The sequence below is a fragment of the Mus musculus genome, chromosome 10 (assembly GCF_000001635.26).
Source record: "Mus musculus strain C57BL/6J chromosome 10, GRCm38.p6 C57BL/6J".
NCBI lineage: Eukaryota > Metazoa > Chordata > Mammalia > Rodentia > Muridae > Mus > Mus musculus.
In genome coordinates this window covers 13,802,367-13,815,246 of record NC_000076.6, presented here as the reverse complement: position 1 = coordinate 13,815,246, position 12,880 = coordinate 13,802,367, and the positions used below count along the sequence as shown (strand labels likewise).

At 39.3% G+C, this 12,880-nt stretch overlaps 1 protein-coding gene across 7 annotated transcripts in view; it reads left to right on the top strand.

Annotated features, from left to right (window-relative positions):
- Aig1 (androgen-induced 1) overlaps positions 1 to 12,880 on the top strand; it is a 221,985-nt gene that overhangs the window by 53,792 nt on the left and 155,313 nt on the right. Inside the window, exons 1-2 of one of the 7 annotated variants that reach the window (XM_030245216.1) lie at positions 3,934 to 3,938; positions 5,609 to 5,611. The exons of the other annotated variants lie outside the window; for them this stretch is intronic. The gene's annotated coding sequence lies outside the window, so the exon portion shown is untranslated. Of the gene's footprint in view, positions 1 to 3,933; positions 3,939 to 5,608; positions 5,612 to 12,880 lie in introns of those variants that run through there. 7 annotated transcript variants of the gene reach the window in all.

Genomic DNA, 12,880 nt, shown 5'->3' with positions numbered 1-12,880 from the left:
GGTTCTGTTCTCAGCACTGACATGGTGGTCCACAACCATCTGAAACTCCAGATCAAGGGTTCCAATGCAGCCGTCTGGCATCCAAGTGCACTAGACACATATGTGGTACACATACATATATGAAGGCCAACACTCATGCATATACAATGTAAATAAATAAATCTTAAACAATAAGGTCTCCAATTACATAAGACTAGGTATAAACGAAAATGGAATACATTTTAATGCATATAAAAAAGATCTTGAAATGCATAACCTACCTTTGGCCTGTAAAAGTTGAAATTGCAAAATTGTTTATGAATACTTACACATTATAACTAATGCTTAAGTGTGTCTCTTCTATATGTCTACATTGATGATATTTTCACCTGGGCTTCCTATGAGTAGGTTTCAAGATGGTATATTGGTACTTTTTATTATTACAGCCAGGGGAAATTAATTTATAAAGAAAAGATACTTATTTTGACTCATGGTTCTGGAGTTGTTAGGTCTTGGGACCTCTTTTAGTGACAGCTTGAACACTGACATAAGTGCTGGGCAGCATAGAATGTCACATGAGAAAACACTGGGAACTCATGAATATGTGTCTGTCTGCTCTTTGTTCCTCGTGTTTCAAAGCCATCAGGATTCAGGACTGGAGCCTATGAATGACCTTAACTCAACCTGCTTACTTTCAAAGTCTTCACTTCTAAATACCATCACTAGATTAAATTACACCCTTATAATTTAATTAACAGGTAATTTTGGAGATTAAACTTCTGTGTGAGGTCAGAAGAGAGTTGGGCACATTGTGTTCAGAGTATAACAGAGGGAAATTTTTATGGAAGGAGATTCTTACAGGAGAGAGACCTGTCTGGAAGAGAAGGCAACACTAGGCAGAGGGAGAAGCTGAACCATACAGTGATGGTAATAGAGGCATACTTAGGGCTCTATTGCTGGTGTCAGAGTATCTGACGCAAAAATGTATCAGAAAATCACTTTAAAGGGGAGAAAGGATTTATTCTTGTTTGTTCTGTGGTCAGCTCACTCTTTTATGTTTAGGACTGTAGTTTTGCACAGCATCTTGGTTTGGGGCATGTCAGAGAACAGAATTGTTTGCCCATAGCAGCCAGGAAGCAGTAAAAGAGAATGAGAAAAAAGACTAGAAACAAAAATAAACACTTCAGGAATATAACCCCTGCTGGCTTATTTTGCCTATAGTTTCTACCACCTAACCAAAGCCCATTAAGTTATGAATCCATAAGTTAGTTTATTGTCAAGACCAGAGTCTTTCTAATCTAATCACCTTTTAACACTGTTACAATAAGGACTACAAGTTTAGCATGCAAGCTTCTGTAGATATGTAGATCCAAACCACAGCAGCCAAACTGGGCCTTCAGAGTTGCCCAGAAGAGACAGAGCAAGGCTGAATCTCTGGCTTCTTGCACCAGCTTGCTACTGGATTTGGCTTGCCTTCAAGGAAGGCTCATGACCTTAGGCAACGCAGTGGCTTAGGGCCATTCTCCGTGAGCGTCATAACTCAAGGCTGCCAGTGACTGGCACTGAGAATTGTTAAGGTTAGATGTGTATGCCCTATGACGACAACCAGGAGAGATACTACAGTACCGATGGGTTATTGGCATAAATATAAAACACATTTTTGGATTTTGCTTTCACGCACATGAAGATACAGGAGGAAAAAATATTATTAGTTCAAAAGTTAGTCTATGAAACTCACTATTTTTATTTAAAAGATCTTTGTAATTAGGAATAGAAGGTAATTTATTTATCTTGGCAAACAGAGCCTTCTCTAGCCTTTTCTTTTACTGAAAGCACAGGTCCTTTGTGGGCTGGGCTCCATTCACTACATAGTATGAGTCCAAGGCCTTCTGGTCTACCTCACTGGCCACAGTCCACACAGTCTTACGATTCTGATACCTGCGTTTGTCTCTTAGGCACTCCAGCTTCTATGTTTGATAATGCTCCAGTATTTTTACTAGTATTTTTTGTAATTTTTTTTTCTTTTACTGGCTTCTAATGACTTCTTTTCTCTGCTTCTATGCTCAGCCATTCATTTGAAGATGTATTTTTAGTAATTCATTTAGAACCTAGGGTTTCAAAGTAGTATTTTTTAAAAACTTCATATACTCCACAGAATTGCAGAAAGCTAAATCCCAACTATCTTCACAAAAGTAAACATTGTCATATTCGTCACATGGCTTTACTTTAGGTCTTTATTACTTAAATTGCCTCTTCTCAATTTTATTCTCAGTCTCTCTCTCTCTCTCTCTCTCTCTCTCTCTATATATATATATATATATATATATATATATATATATATATATATTCATTCATTACAAATGATTTCTCTTCCAGTGATTGCCCATCTTTAGGTGAGTTAGTTCCAGAGCAGCTCCTTTACCCCTAGGATAGATGATGGAACTGATCCAGAGCAGATAGACTTCTTCTTGTTTCTGTTTCCCTTACCCTAGACAGTGGTTCTTTTTTTTTTTTTTACCTCCAACTCATCTCTTTCTCCCTGACTTACTCTTATCATTACCCAAGTGTCTGGTAACAGGTAGGTTTTCCTTTGTCAGGTGAGCATGCTCAGGATGTTCAGGCTTGTTACTACCAATCTTTCTTGCTGACATTACTATGCCCACATCTGCTGGTACAGAGAAGCTATGCTGGCATGTTCCCACATTTAGCATCATCATCTGTGGCACCTGAAGCCAAACAGATATCAGACCGTCTTCCCAGCATTCCTGTGCATGGAGACCTCATGTTCTTTGTCAGGGTCATTTAACACTCCTCGGGGGTTACCTCCTCCAAGTGCTTTCTGTACTGCTTACTCAGCCAGGAGGAGACAAGACCTCGTTCTATCCTTGGAGTTGTCCCCGTGCTCAACCACTGCAGCAGCCTTCTTGATGAACAGGGTTTACCCTATGAGTGCTTCACACTTTTATCAGTTCCATCTCTGTCTCTCAGAATTCTTATTCTTGGTCGACTTCCGGAAAGGGAGCTTTTAGTGTTCTGTTCTGATTTAGAAGTCTAAAGGTTCATTGTAGGGTGAGAAGCAGGAGAAGAAGAGGGCATACATGAACAGGGATCCAGCTCAAGGGGAGGCCCCAAGGCCTGACACTATTACTGATGCTATGGAATGCTCACAAAAAGGGGGCCTATCACGACTGCCCTCTGAAAGACTCAACAAGCAGCTGAAAGAGTCAGATGCAGATATTTGAACCCAACCAATGGACAGAAGCTGTGGTTGAATTAGGGAAAATCTGGAAGAAGCTGAGGAGGAGGGTGACCCCAGAGATCTCTCAGACACTGAGCCACCAACCAGGTAGCATACATCAGCTGTTAAGAGGCCTCCAACACATAGACAGCAGAGGACTACTAGGTCTGGGTTCAGTCAGAGAACCTAAGCCTCAAGAGACTAGAGACCCCAAGGAGTGGGGAGGATTGGTGGGAGTGGGGGTGGGGACATTCTCTTCGAGATGCTGTTAGGGAAGGAGATATGGGATGTGGAGAGGTCAGAGGGTGGACCCGAAGGGGAATAAACTCTGGAGTGTAAAAGAAGATTAAATTAAAAAAACAAACAAACTAACAAGATCTGAGAAGGACTGCCTTGTGAACTCAGCCTCAGGAGAGAGTGTTCCTGTCCGTACACACTGGAAAACAAAACCCCCACGGAAATCAAAAAAGAGAAATGTTTTCAATAGGAAGAAAACTGATTACATTAAAAAGGTATTGTCCTTGTGGGTGATGCGAAAGATAACACATACAACAGATATCATAATTTATTTCTGAAAAGTTGCATTGAGTGCCCTCTGTGTGCCAGGTTCTAGGGAACAAGCAACAAATGAACCGCGGTTCCCTTTCTCTGGCCCTGCCCTTCTTACAGAGGAGCCACACAGTGAACAGCTGGACACAACAGAGGACATGACTCTGTCGGGGTGCGTGATAGGGGATGCCAGCACAGTGAAGCTTAGCGGAAACCCTCTGTAGAGGTGCCATGTAAGCCAGATCCATAGGAGTAGGGAGTGCAGCCATGGGACAGTGGAGGACAGCATTCCTGGCCACGGGTAGCAAAGCCCCTGATCCCTGGAGCAAGAAGGAGCTTAGCTAGTTTTAAGAAGAATCACACTGCTGGTTGGAGAGTGGGCATCATAGCTGAGGTTGGAAAGGAAGGAATGAACAAATCACGTTGGCAACTCGAGAGGCTGGTAGTTATTCCCATATGACTCAGTAGAGATAATTAAGGACCTAATAAATATAGATAGCCTAGAAACCTATCAAAAAGGTGCAATTTAAAAGCTAGGAAAAAAATAGCATAACATCAGTGTACACATTCAAAACTTTTCATAGAAAGATGCCAATCTCAAAATGACATCAGAATACATAGGATAAAGACATTTATAGATTTGTATTTTTTCATTTATTGAAAATAGATTTTTCTCACATAATAAATCCTGATAATTGTTTCCCTGTCTCTACTCCTCCCAGATGCCCCCATCTCCCCTCCCATCCTGATATATCCTCCCTCCATTTCTGTTTCTCATTTGAAAATAAACAGGCTTCTAAGGGGCAATAATAAAATAAAGTATAATAAAAATAGTAAGGTAAACCAAAAACAAACATTGGAATTGGACAAAACATTCAGAGGGAAAAGAACCCGAAAGAAGGTATAAGAAGCAGAAACTCACTCTTAAACACACTTAGGAAGCTAGAAGACATAATGCATATGCAAAGGATTTATAGGTTAAAAGGAGAGAGAGAGAAAATTAAAATCATAAGTATATAGATATATATCAAATAGAGAGATACTTTGATTTTTTTTCCCCTTGAGCTCCTTCAGCTGTCTTATTGCTAGGGCTAAGATTTCAATTAGTATATTGAGTAGGTATGGAGAAAATAGGCAACTTTGTCCTGTTATTGATTTTTAGTGGAGGTGCTTTGAGTTTCTCTCCATTTAAGTTGTTGTTGGCTATGGACTTAGTGTAAATTGTCTGTACTGTGTTGAAGTATGTCCCTTGAGTCCCTAATATCTCCATGGCTTTTTATCATGAATGGGTGTTGGATTTTGTCAAAGGCCTTTTCTGCATCTGATTTATTTGGTGGCTTACATTGATTTATGCATTTTGAGTCATCCATGCATCTCTGGAATGAAGCCTTCATGATCATGGTGGATGTTCTTTTCTTGTGCTCTTGGATTCAGTTTGCAGCTATTTTATTGAGAATCTTTGCATTGAGAGTCATAAGAGAAATCGGTCTATAATTCCTTTTTTTGGGGGGGGGGGTTGGGTCTTTATGTGGTTTTGGCATTAATGTAACTGTGATGGTGTAAAATGAATTGGGCATCATTTCTTATGTTTCAATTTTGTGGAATAACTTGAGGAGTATTGGCATTAGCTCTACTTTGAAAGTCTGGTAGTAGAATTCTGTACTGAAACCGTTTGCCTCTGGGATTTTTTTTTTAATTGGGGGACTTTTAATTATTGCTTCTATTACACTGGAGTTTATAGGTTTTTTTTTTTAAAGTTCTTATCCGATCTTGATTTAATTTTGGTAAGTAGTATGTATCAGAAAGATTGTGTTTTACGTTTTCCAATTTGGTGCAGTACAGGTTGTTAAAGTATAGAATAATGTCCTCGTAATTCTTTTTGTTTCCTGTGCCTGTTGTTATGTCACTCTTTTCATTTCTGATTTTGTTAGTCTGTAATTCTCTCTTCACTTTAGTTGAGTTGGGTAGGAGTTCATCAATATTATTGGTTTTCTCAAAGAACCAACTCTTTTTATTGGTTCTTTGCATTGTTTTTTGTTTGCTTGCTTTTTATTGATTTCGGCTCTGAGTTTGATTATTTCTTGCCATCTCCAATTTTGAGTGTGATTTCTTTCTTTTTTATTCTAGAGCTTTCATATGTGCTGTTAAATTATTGGTATGTTAAGTTGCAATTTTTTAATATAAGCACTTAGTGTTATGATTTTAACTCTTAGAACCAACTTCATTGTGTTCCTTAAGTTTGGGTATGTTGTGTATTCATTTAATTTAATTGTATAAAGTCTTTAATGACCCATTTAATGACCCATTGTGAGTTATTCAGTTTCCACACGTTTGTAAGCTTTCTGAACTTTTATATTGGTGCTGCTGATATACAGCAACAATCTGTGATGCTCATATAGGATGCAAGGTGGTATTTCAACTTGCTTGTATCTTTTGAGACTTGCTTTGTGGCTGAGTATGTTGTCAATTTTGGAGAATGTTCTCTGAGGTATTGAGCAGAAGGTATGTTCTTCTATGTTTGGGTGAAATGTTCTGTAATATCTGTTAGGTAGATCTGGTTTATAAAGTCAGTTATCTGTAGCATTTCTATGTTTTATTTTTTTCCAGATCACCTGAGTATTGGTGAGAGTTTGGTACTGAAGTGTGGGAAAATACATATGATTTAAACTGTAGAAGTGGACTAAAGTGGGAAAAACTTCTTTCAAAGAGATGTAGACCTGGCATCACCTCTAGTTCTCTGTTTTAATTTCCAATAACTTCAAGTGAGTTATGAATGCTAGCTGTCACTCAAGTGCTTGGTCTGGAAGTCTGAAGAACTCTATCGTGGCTGTGCTCTTTTCTCTTTCATTTTCCAAGAAGGCATTCTGGTCCTGGCAGCTGGGCAGCAGCATGTGTACAAGGTGGGGTAGCTGGCTGTTGGTCCTGGCCAGAGAAGGAGCTTGGTTGCAGGAGCAGAATGTCCCTGTGTCACTTAGCTAGCCATGGGAAGCTATTCAGTTCATATCCATGCCCTGGTAGTAGAGTTCAAAGTTATTTTGGGTTTTGATGAGCATACCACCAGCAGACTATCAGTGCAGGAAGCCAAGTTTGTACCATCTGTGCTGTGTTTGTAGTTACAGAATTATCTGGAAGACTGATTGCTCAGGTAGCTGTGCCTCCTGGCCTTCTAGTGTTCCATCTAGAAAGGTGGCTCACACTTTCTTGAAAGTCACTGTGAAGTATCTGCATAAATTCCTTCCACATAGAACAGAGATAGCAACACTCAGTATCAAAAACCACGCAGTGCCACCTTGAATGGTCACTTCGTGTAAACAGAGTGTAGACCCCCGTGGTGCTGTGCTACTAAATGTTTCACAATTGACTCCCCAGTGGGAAATAGTTCATTTATATCATTTACCAATATTTATGGTAAAACATATAAAGAACTTTATAAGGGCAAACATGATTAAAATCAGTACAAGGGGGAGGAAGCAAAAACAGAATAATCATGTTTGTATAAAAGAAATGAATTCACAATTGTCCTTCTGGACAGCTTTGCTAGAAATGTTTGTTGCTTGGATAAAGAACAAATATCATCATTGATGCACAAAGTCCTTTAGAAAACACAGGAAGAAATAATTCCAACTGATTATTTTGAATTCATTCATTTTCCTCCCACCAAAAATCAGATGACAACATCTTGAGAATATAACATTGTAGATGAGTATACTTCATGAATTGACACAAAACAAACCCAAGTTTGGACAGAAAATATCAGTAACTGGGCTCCAGCAGCATATGTAGATAACTTATGATAAACATCCATGGGCTGTTTCTCTGACATTCAAAATCAATTGATATGCTATTGAACTTACAGAATAAGGTAGTTGTCTCAAGAGATTCAACAAAACCATCTGATGTAACATAATCATCTGAAAAATAATATTACTTACAGTAAGTGTGTGTGTGTCCCAAGTAATTTACAAGTCCTTCCTTAACTTGTAAAAAGACATCAATGAAAAACTGCAACTAATGTCAAACTTTTACTTTTGAAAACTAAACATTTTCTCTGCCACAGAAAAGATGAAAAAGATTTTCCCTGAAAATCACTTCTACTTGATTTTGTGCTAAGACCCTAAGTAACAGGAAAATTAGAAAAGAAAAAAAAAAGAGCAAATTGTATTTAGTTTATTGAAGAGTTTTATTATTTGAGATACACACACAAAATAATTTTTAAAATAGCTACTTAAAACTACTAATCAAATTTAGTAAAGGCATAGGGAACAATACCACTATTTAAAACATATTTTTATAAAGTAGCAACAAAGACATAAAAATATAATAGTGTATATTAGTTTCCAAGACCATGAAGTACATACAAATAGATTCAGCAAATATTGTGAGTATCTGTACCTTGTTAACTACAAATACTTCTGGGAGAACCTAAAGAGAACCTGAGCACATGGTTGTATAACATGTTACCAGCAGGAAGCCTCAGTGTAGCCAGGAGGTCAGTTCTCAAATAGTAACACTGAGAATTCTGGCTAGATATTTGTAGAAATGTAGCAACCTGGGATTCTGACATTTAAATGGATGGACAAAGGACTGAAGGACTTCAAAACTATTCTATAAGAAAGGACATTGTAAGAATGTGTGGTAAGAAGAGTTTTAATATGGTCCCAGGATGCAGCCCTTTAGTTTGACCTGTGTAATTTTTTCCCCTTGTGTTGAGAAAAGGTCTCTAACACGAAGGCATCTCATTCTTATGATTAGATTGTGTTGTTCAGCAACGTTGAAGGGCCTTCCACCAATGAGTCCACATGGGTCTGAAGTGGCTCCTTGCCTGTGCATTTACCCCAACATTAAACCCTTACCCTGTAGAAATAGACATGACTTCACTTCTTGTGATGGGTAATCTCAGTGTCAACTTGATGGAACCTAAAATCACCTGGGAGATGGGTCTCTGGGTCAGCTTGTGGGTTATTATCTTGAATACATAATTGTAATACGAAGGCCCATCCATTGTGGGTGGTACCTTTCCTTAGGCTTGAATCCTAGACTATCTAAGAAGGAGAAAAGAAGCTGAGCAGAAACTTTCATGGTCTTTGTCTTGGCTCTTAAATTACTTGAATGTTTAATACATGGATTCAAGGTGTCTTGATCATATCCAGCCCCCCTCATTCCCTTCTTACTTTTCCTAGGACATGTAACACATATGTTCCCCAATTTCACCCCCCCTCCTCAATCTAGTTAGTGCTGTGACTGGTAATTGCATGGGTGTGGATGGGTGTGGGTCCAATCATTGGTCGTGGGCAGTCTTCCAGCTGCCATATCTCCTGAGGAAAAAATGTTGTCTCTCCCAAGGGAGACATCAATTTCCAATGGCTACTCAGACAGAAGTGGGGCCTCTACAGTCTCTCCCTGACCCATGCTGAATTTTAACTGGCTTGATCTTGTACAAGTCTTATGCAGGTAATCACAGCTGATGTTGGAGTGTGTGTTCAGCCTTGTCATGTCCAGAGGACATCATTTTTCCCTGTCTTCTTACATAATTTCTGCCCAGACTTCTGAGATGTTCCCTGACCCTTGAGATCGTGGAGTTCTTGACTGGAGGGAACATGAGCAGCGGCCTCAAGTTCCTGATGCTACTGTGACCGCACCACTATGACCACCATGATGGACTGTAACCTCCCACTGTGGGCAAACAAATCCTTTCTGAAGTTGCTTTTGTTGGGATATTTTATCAGAGCAACAAGTAACTAGGAAACCACTATTTAAGCCAAGTTATTTGTTACGAATTACCTTGAATCAGATCAGAGGAAGAAGCTTTGAGGCATATGTGTATATTTGGGCAGGGTATGGAATCGTTCAGGTTCTGAATGAGAAGCCACTGGACCTGAGATATCATCACTCCATAGAAAGGCACGAGGCACATGGTGGTGGAAGAGGCCTCAAAGCAGGAACATCCTTCAGGTCTTAATAAAATGTAAGATGAGGTTTACTGTCGGGTGGTTTCCAGAGCTCATCATACCTGACAGATTTGAAGTGTGGATGCTGTTGATTCAAGGACCATACTGAGCACCCAGGCTCTAAAGCACGTACCAGAGTTTAGCCGTGGTGTGGCTGCTGACCTGATAGTGCATCTCTGGCACTGAGCCATCAAGTCAGCCATGTTTAGATTTTTCCTCACTCAGTTGTCAAACGTATACTGCAAGAACAAAGTGAAAGTAGGATGTTCTGTCATTCAGCGAGAGTCTGGTTTGACTGGTTTTATATGCGGTAGCTCATGTAATTTATTGGCAAGTGTCCCTTCCCAAGTAGCAGGGTAGGCAGGCTGCTTAGTCATGTGAGGATGCTCCTGTTCCTTTAGCTTCCTCATCATGGATCTCAGCTGAATAGCCCACAGCAATATGAACCCCCCAACATTCTCTTTCTAAACTCTTTATCGCAGGCCTCACAACAGCCGTGGGAAATACCCTGGTTAATTCTACTACAAAAACAAAAACAAAACCAAAAATCATTCCATGCTGTCCCAGGGGAGCCATCGCCACCTTCGGTCTTCCTTTTACACATCCTCAATGACTTCCCGCACATTTTCCACTACGAGTGCCTCTGATTATTGTCATTCTGGGCTCAGCCTACTTTCCAGTTGCCATCAAGAGTCCTTCTCTCTCACAGCCAAGAAGGAAGGCTTCACCCATATTCCTCATCCTTATTGTGGTCTTCTAGACTTTGGTTGCATGCATTCTGTCTTCCTCCTATATTCTGACTTCCAGCTATCCAGTAGCCTCCCCAGATCCCCACCCCAATTAAAAATGGGTTCTTAGTCTTCTCACTTCCCTCACATCCACTGCTGATAAGATTCCCTCCCCAGCATCCTTTCCTGCTCCCAGCATCATCTTGTTCCTGCAGTTTGGACTGTATTTTACCAAACTATCTGAACAGCTAATTTGAAGATCGTTCAGGGGACAATTGACCTACTTTATACTGTTGTTACAGAACTATATATGCATGCACATAAATTTATATGCATTCATAAAAGCATAGTAGTTTTCAATTTTCCTTAGCATCCTTTATTCATAATAAAGAGATAAATTAATTGCTTGTGGCTTCTCTTACATTATTAGCAAAAGTATTGAGATCATAATTACTGGATATTGTGAAACTCCACTCATATGTGAAATCTTACATTCAAGCAAATGCTATTAAACAAAAATGAAAATCTTGGCTTTTTTCCAATTGTGGCATGGAAAAAGGAAACCGTCTGTATCCCTCCTACTTTAAGGAGATAATGTTGAGAGGTAGTTTAATAAAATTTTAAAATAACTACCAGCTATCTACTTTGTGAATGTAGTTGTTATGGATATCCAGTCCATTTGATGTCTAAGGTGATGAATAATTCAAAATCATGGATAACTTAAAAATTATTCATGTACTTGAAAAGTTAGCATAGTTAATCTTGAGCTAATAATTGATTTTTTCTTTTGTTTTACTCTTGTATATTTGTAGGAGGATGTTGAAAAATTGTTCATCCAAAAGCAAGGTGAATAGCTGGTGGGTCCAATTTGGCACTAAAACAACAGAGTCTTACTGTTGTAATGATTAATTTTTACATTTTGTAAAATAGTGAATATTTGCAACACCTTAGGTTTTAAGGGAGAATTCTATCCAGATTCCAAAATAGACATAGTTGGGAAAGAGTTTTGGAACCCTATTGAATACTAGTCTTGACTACTAACTATATTCTAATATCTGATTAAAAGTTGCATTAAAATACTTATTTGCATGTAGGAGCATGATTACCCTATAATTATAAAATCATTAAAACTGAAAGAAGAATTGTTTGTGCTCATGATACATTCTTTTAATTCTGTAGGAATTTAAAAATCATTCTATAGAGACTGTGTGTGTGTGTGTGTGTGATTCACAAAAAGTTATCTGTAGATATAAAAGTTATAAAAGTTTTACACATTCTGCGACTGTGCCAATGGCTAAGATATGAGCCATTCATTTCTTTTTTTTTCCCCAGTTTTTTTAATTAGGTATTTTCCTCATTTACATTTCTAATGCTATCCCAAAAGTCCCCCATACCCTCCCCCCCACTCCCCTACCCACCCACTCCCACTTTTTGGCCCTGGCGTTGCCCTGTACTGGGGCATATAAAGTTTGCAAGTCCAATGGGCCTCTCTTTCCAGAGATGGCCGACTAGGCCATCTTTTGATACATATGCAGCTAGAGTCAAGAGCTCCGGGGTACTGGTTAGTTCATAATGTTGTTCCACCTATAGGGTTGCAGATCCCTTTAGCTCCCTGGGTATTTTCTCTAGTTCCTCCATTGGGGGCCCTGTGATCCATCCAATAGCTGACTGTGAGCATCCACTTCTGTGTTTGCTATGCCTCGGCATAGCCTCACAAGAGACAGCTATATCAGGGTCCTATCAGCACAATCTTGCTAGTGTATGCAATAGTGTCAGCGTTTGGAGGCTGATTATGGGATGGATCCCTGGATATGGCAGTCTCTAGATGGTCCATCCTTTTGTCTCAGCTCCAAACTTTGTCTCTGTAACTCCTTCCATGGGTGTTTTGTTCCCAATTCTAAGGAGGGGCAAAGTATCCACACTTTGGTCTTTGTTCTTCTTGAGATTCATGTGTTTTGCAAATTGTAACTTACGTCTTGGGTATTCTAAGTTTCTGTGCTAATATCCACTTATCAGTGAGTACATATCATTTGAGATCTTTTGTGATTGGGTTACTTCACTCAGGATAATGCCCTCCAGGTCCAACCAGAGTCATTCATTTCTTTATTTTAACCTGAACTTTATTTCTCACTGTTAGTTTGAAGAGTGGTGAAATAGTCAATCAAATACTCCTATTACTCTCTCAGAATTGCTGTTTTGCTATTGGGCCTAAGGAAACTTCTAGAACTCAGACGAACTTCAAAGTTACTCCAAGAGAATTATCAGTCTTCCTTTTCCCCTTGCCACTTTCTGCTTCTCAGTGTAGTTATGTCTTGGCAGAGGCTATATAAATTGGTACATTTCCTGGAAAGTTGATGTGGGGCCATGCAATCAGCAGAGGGGTTTAATGCTGGTATCAGTGAGAGGCAAATATGAGTAGGTGACCAGCATTTAAACCA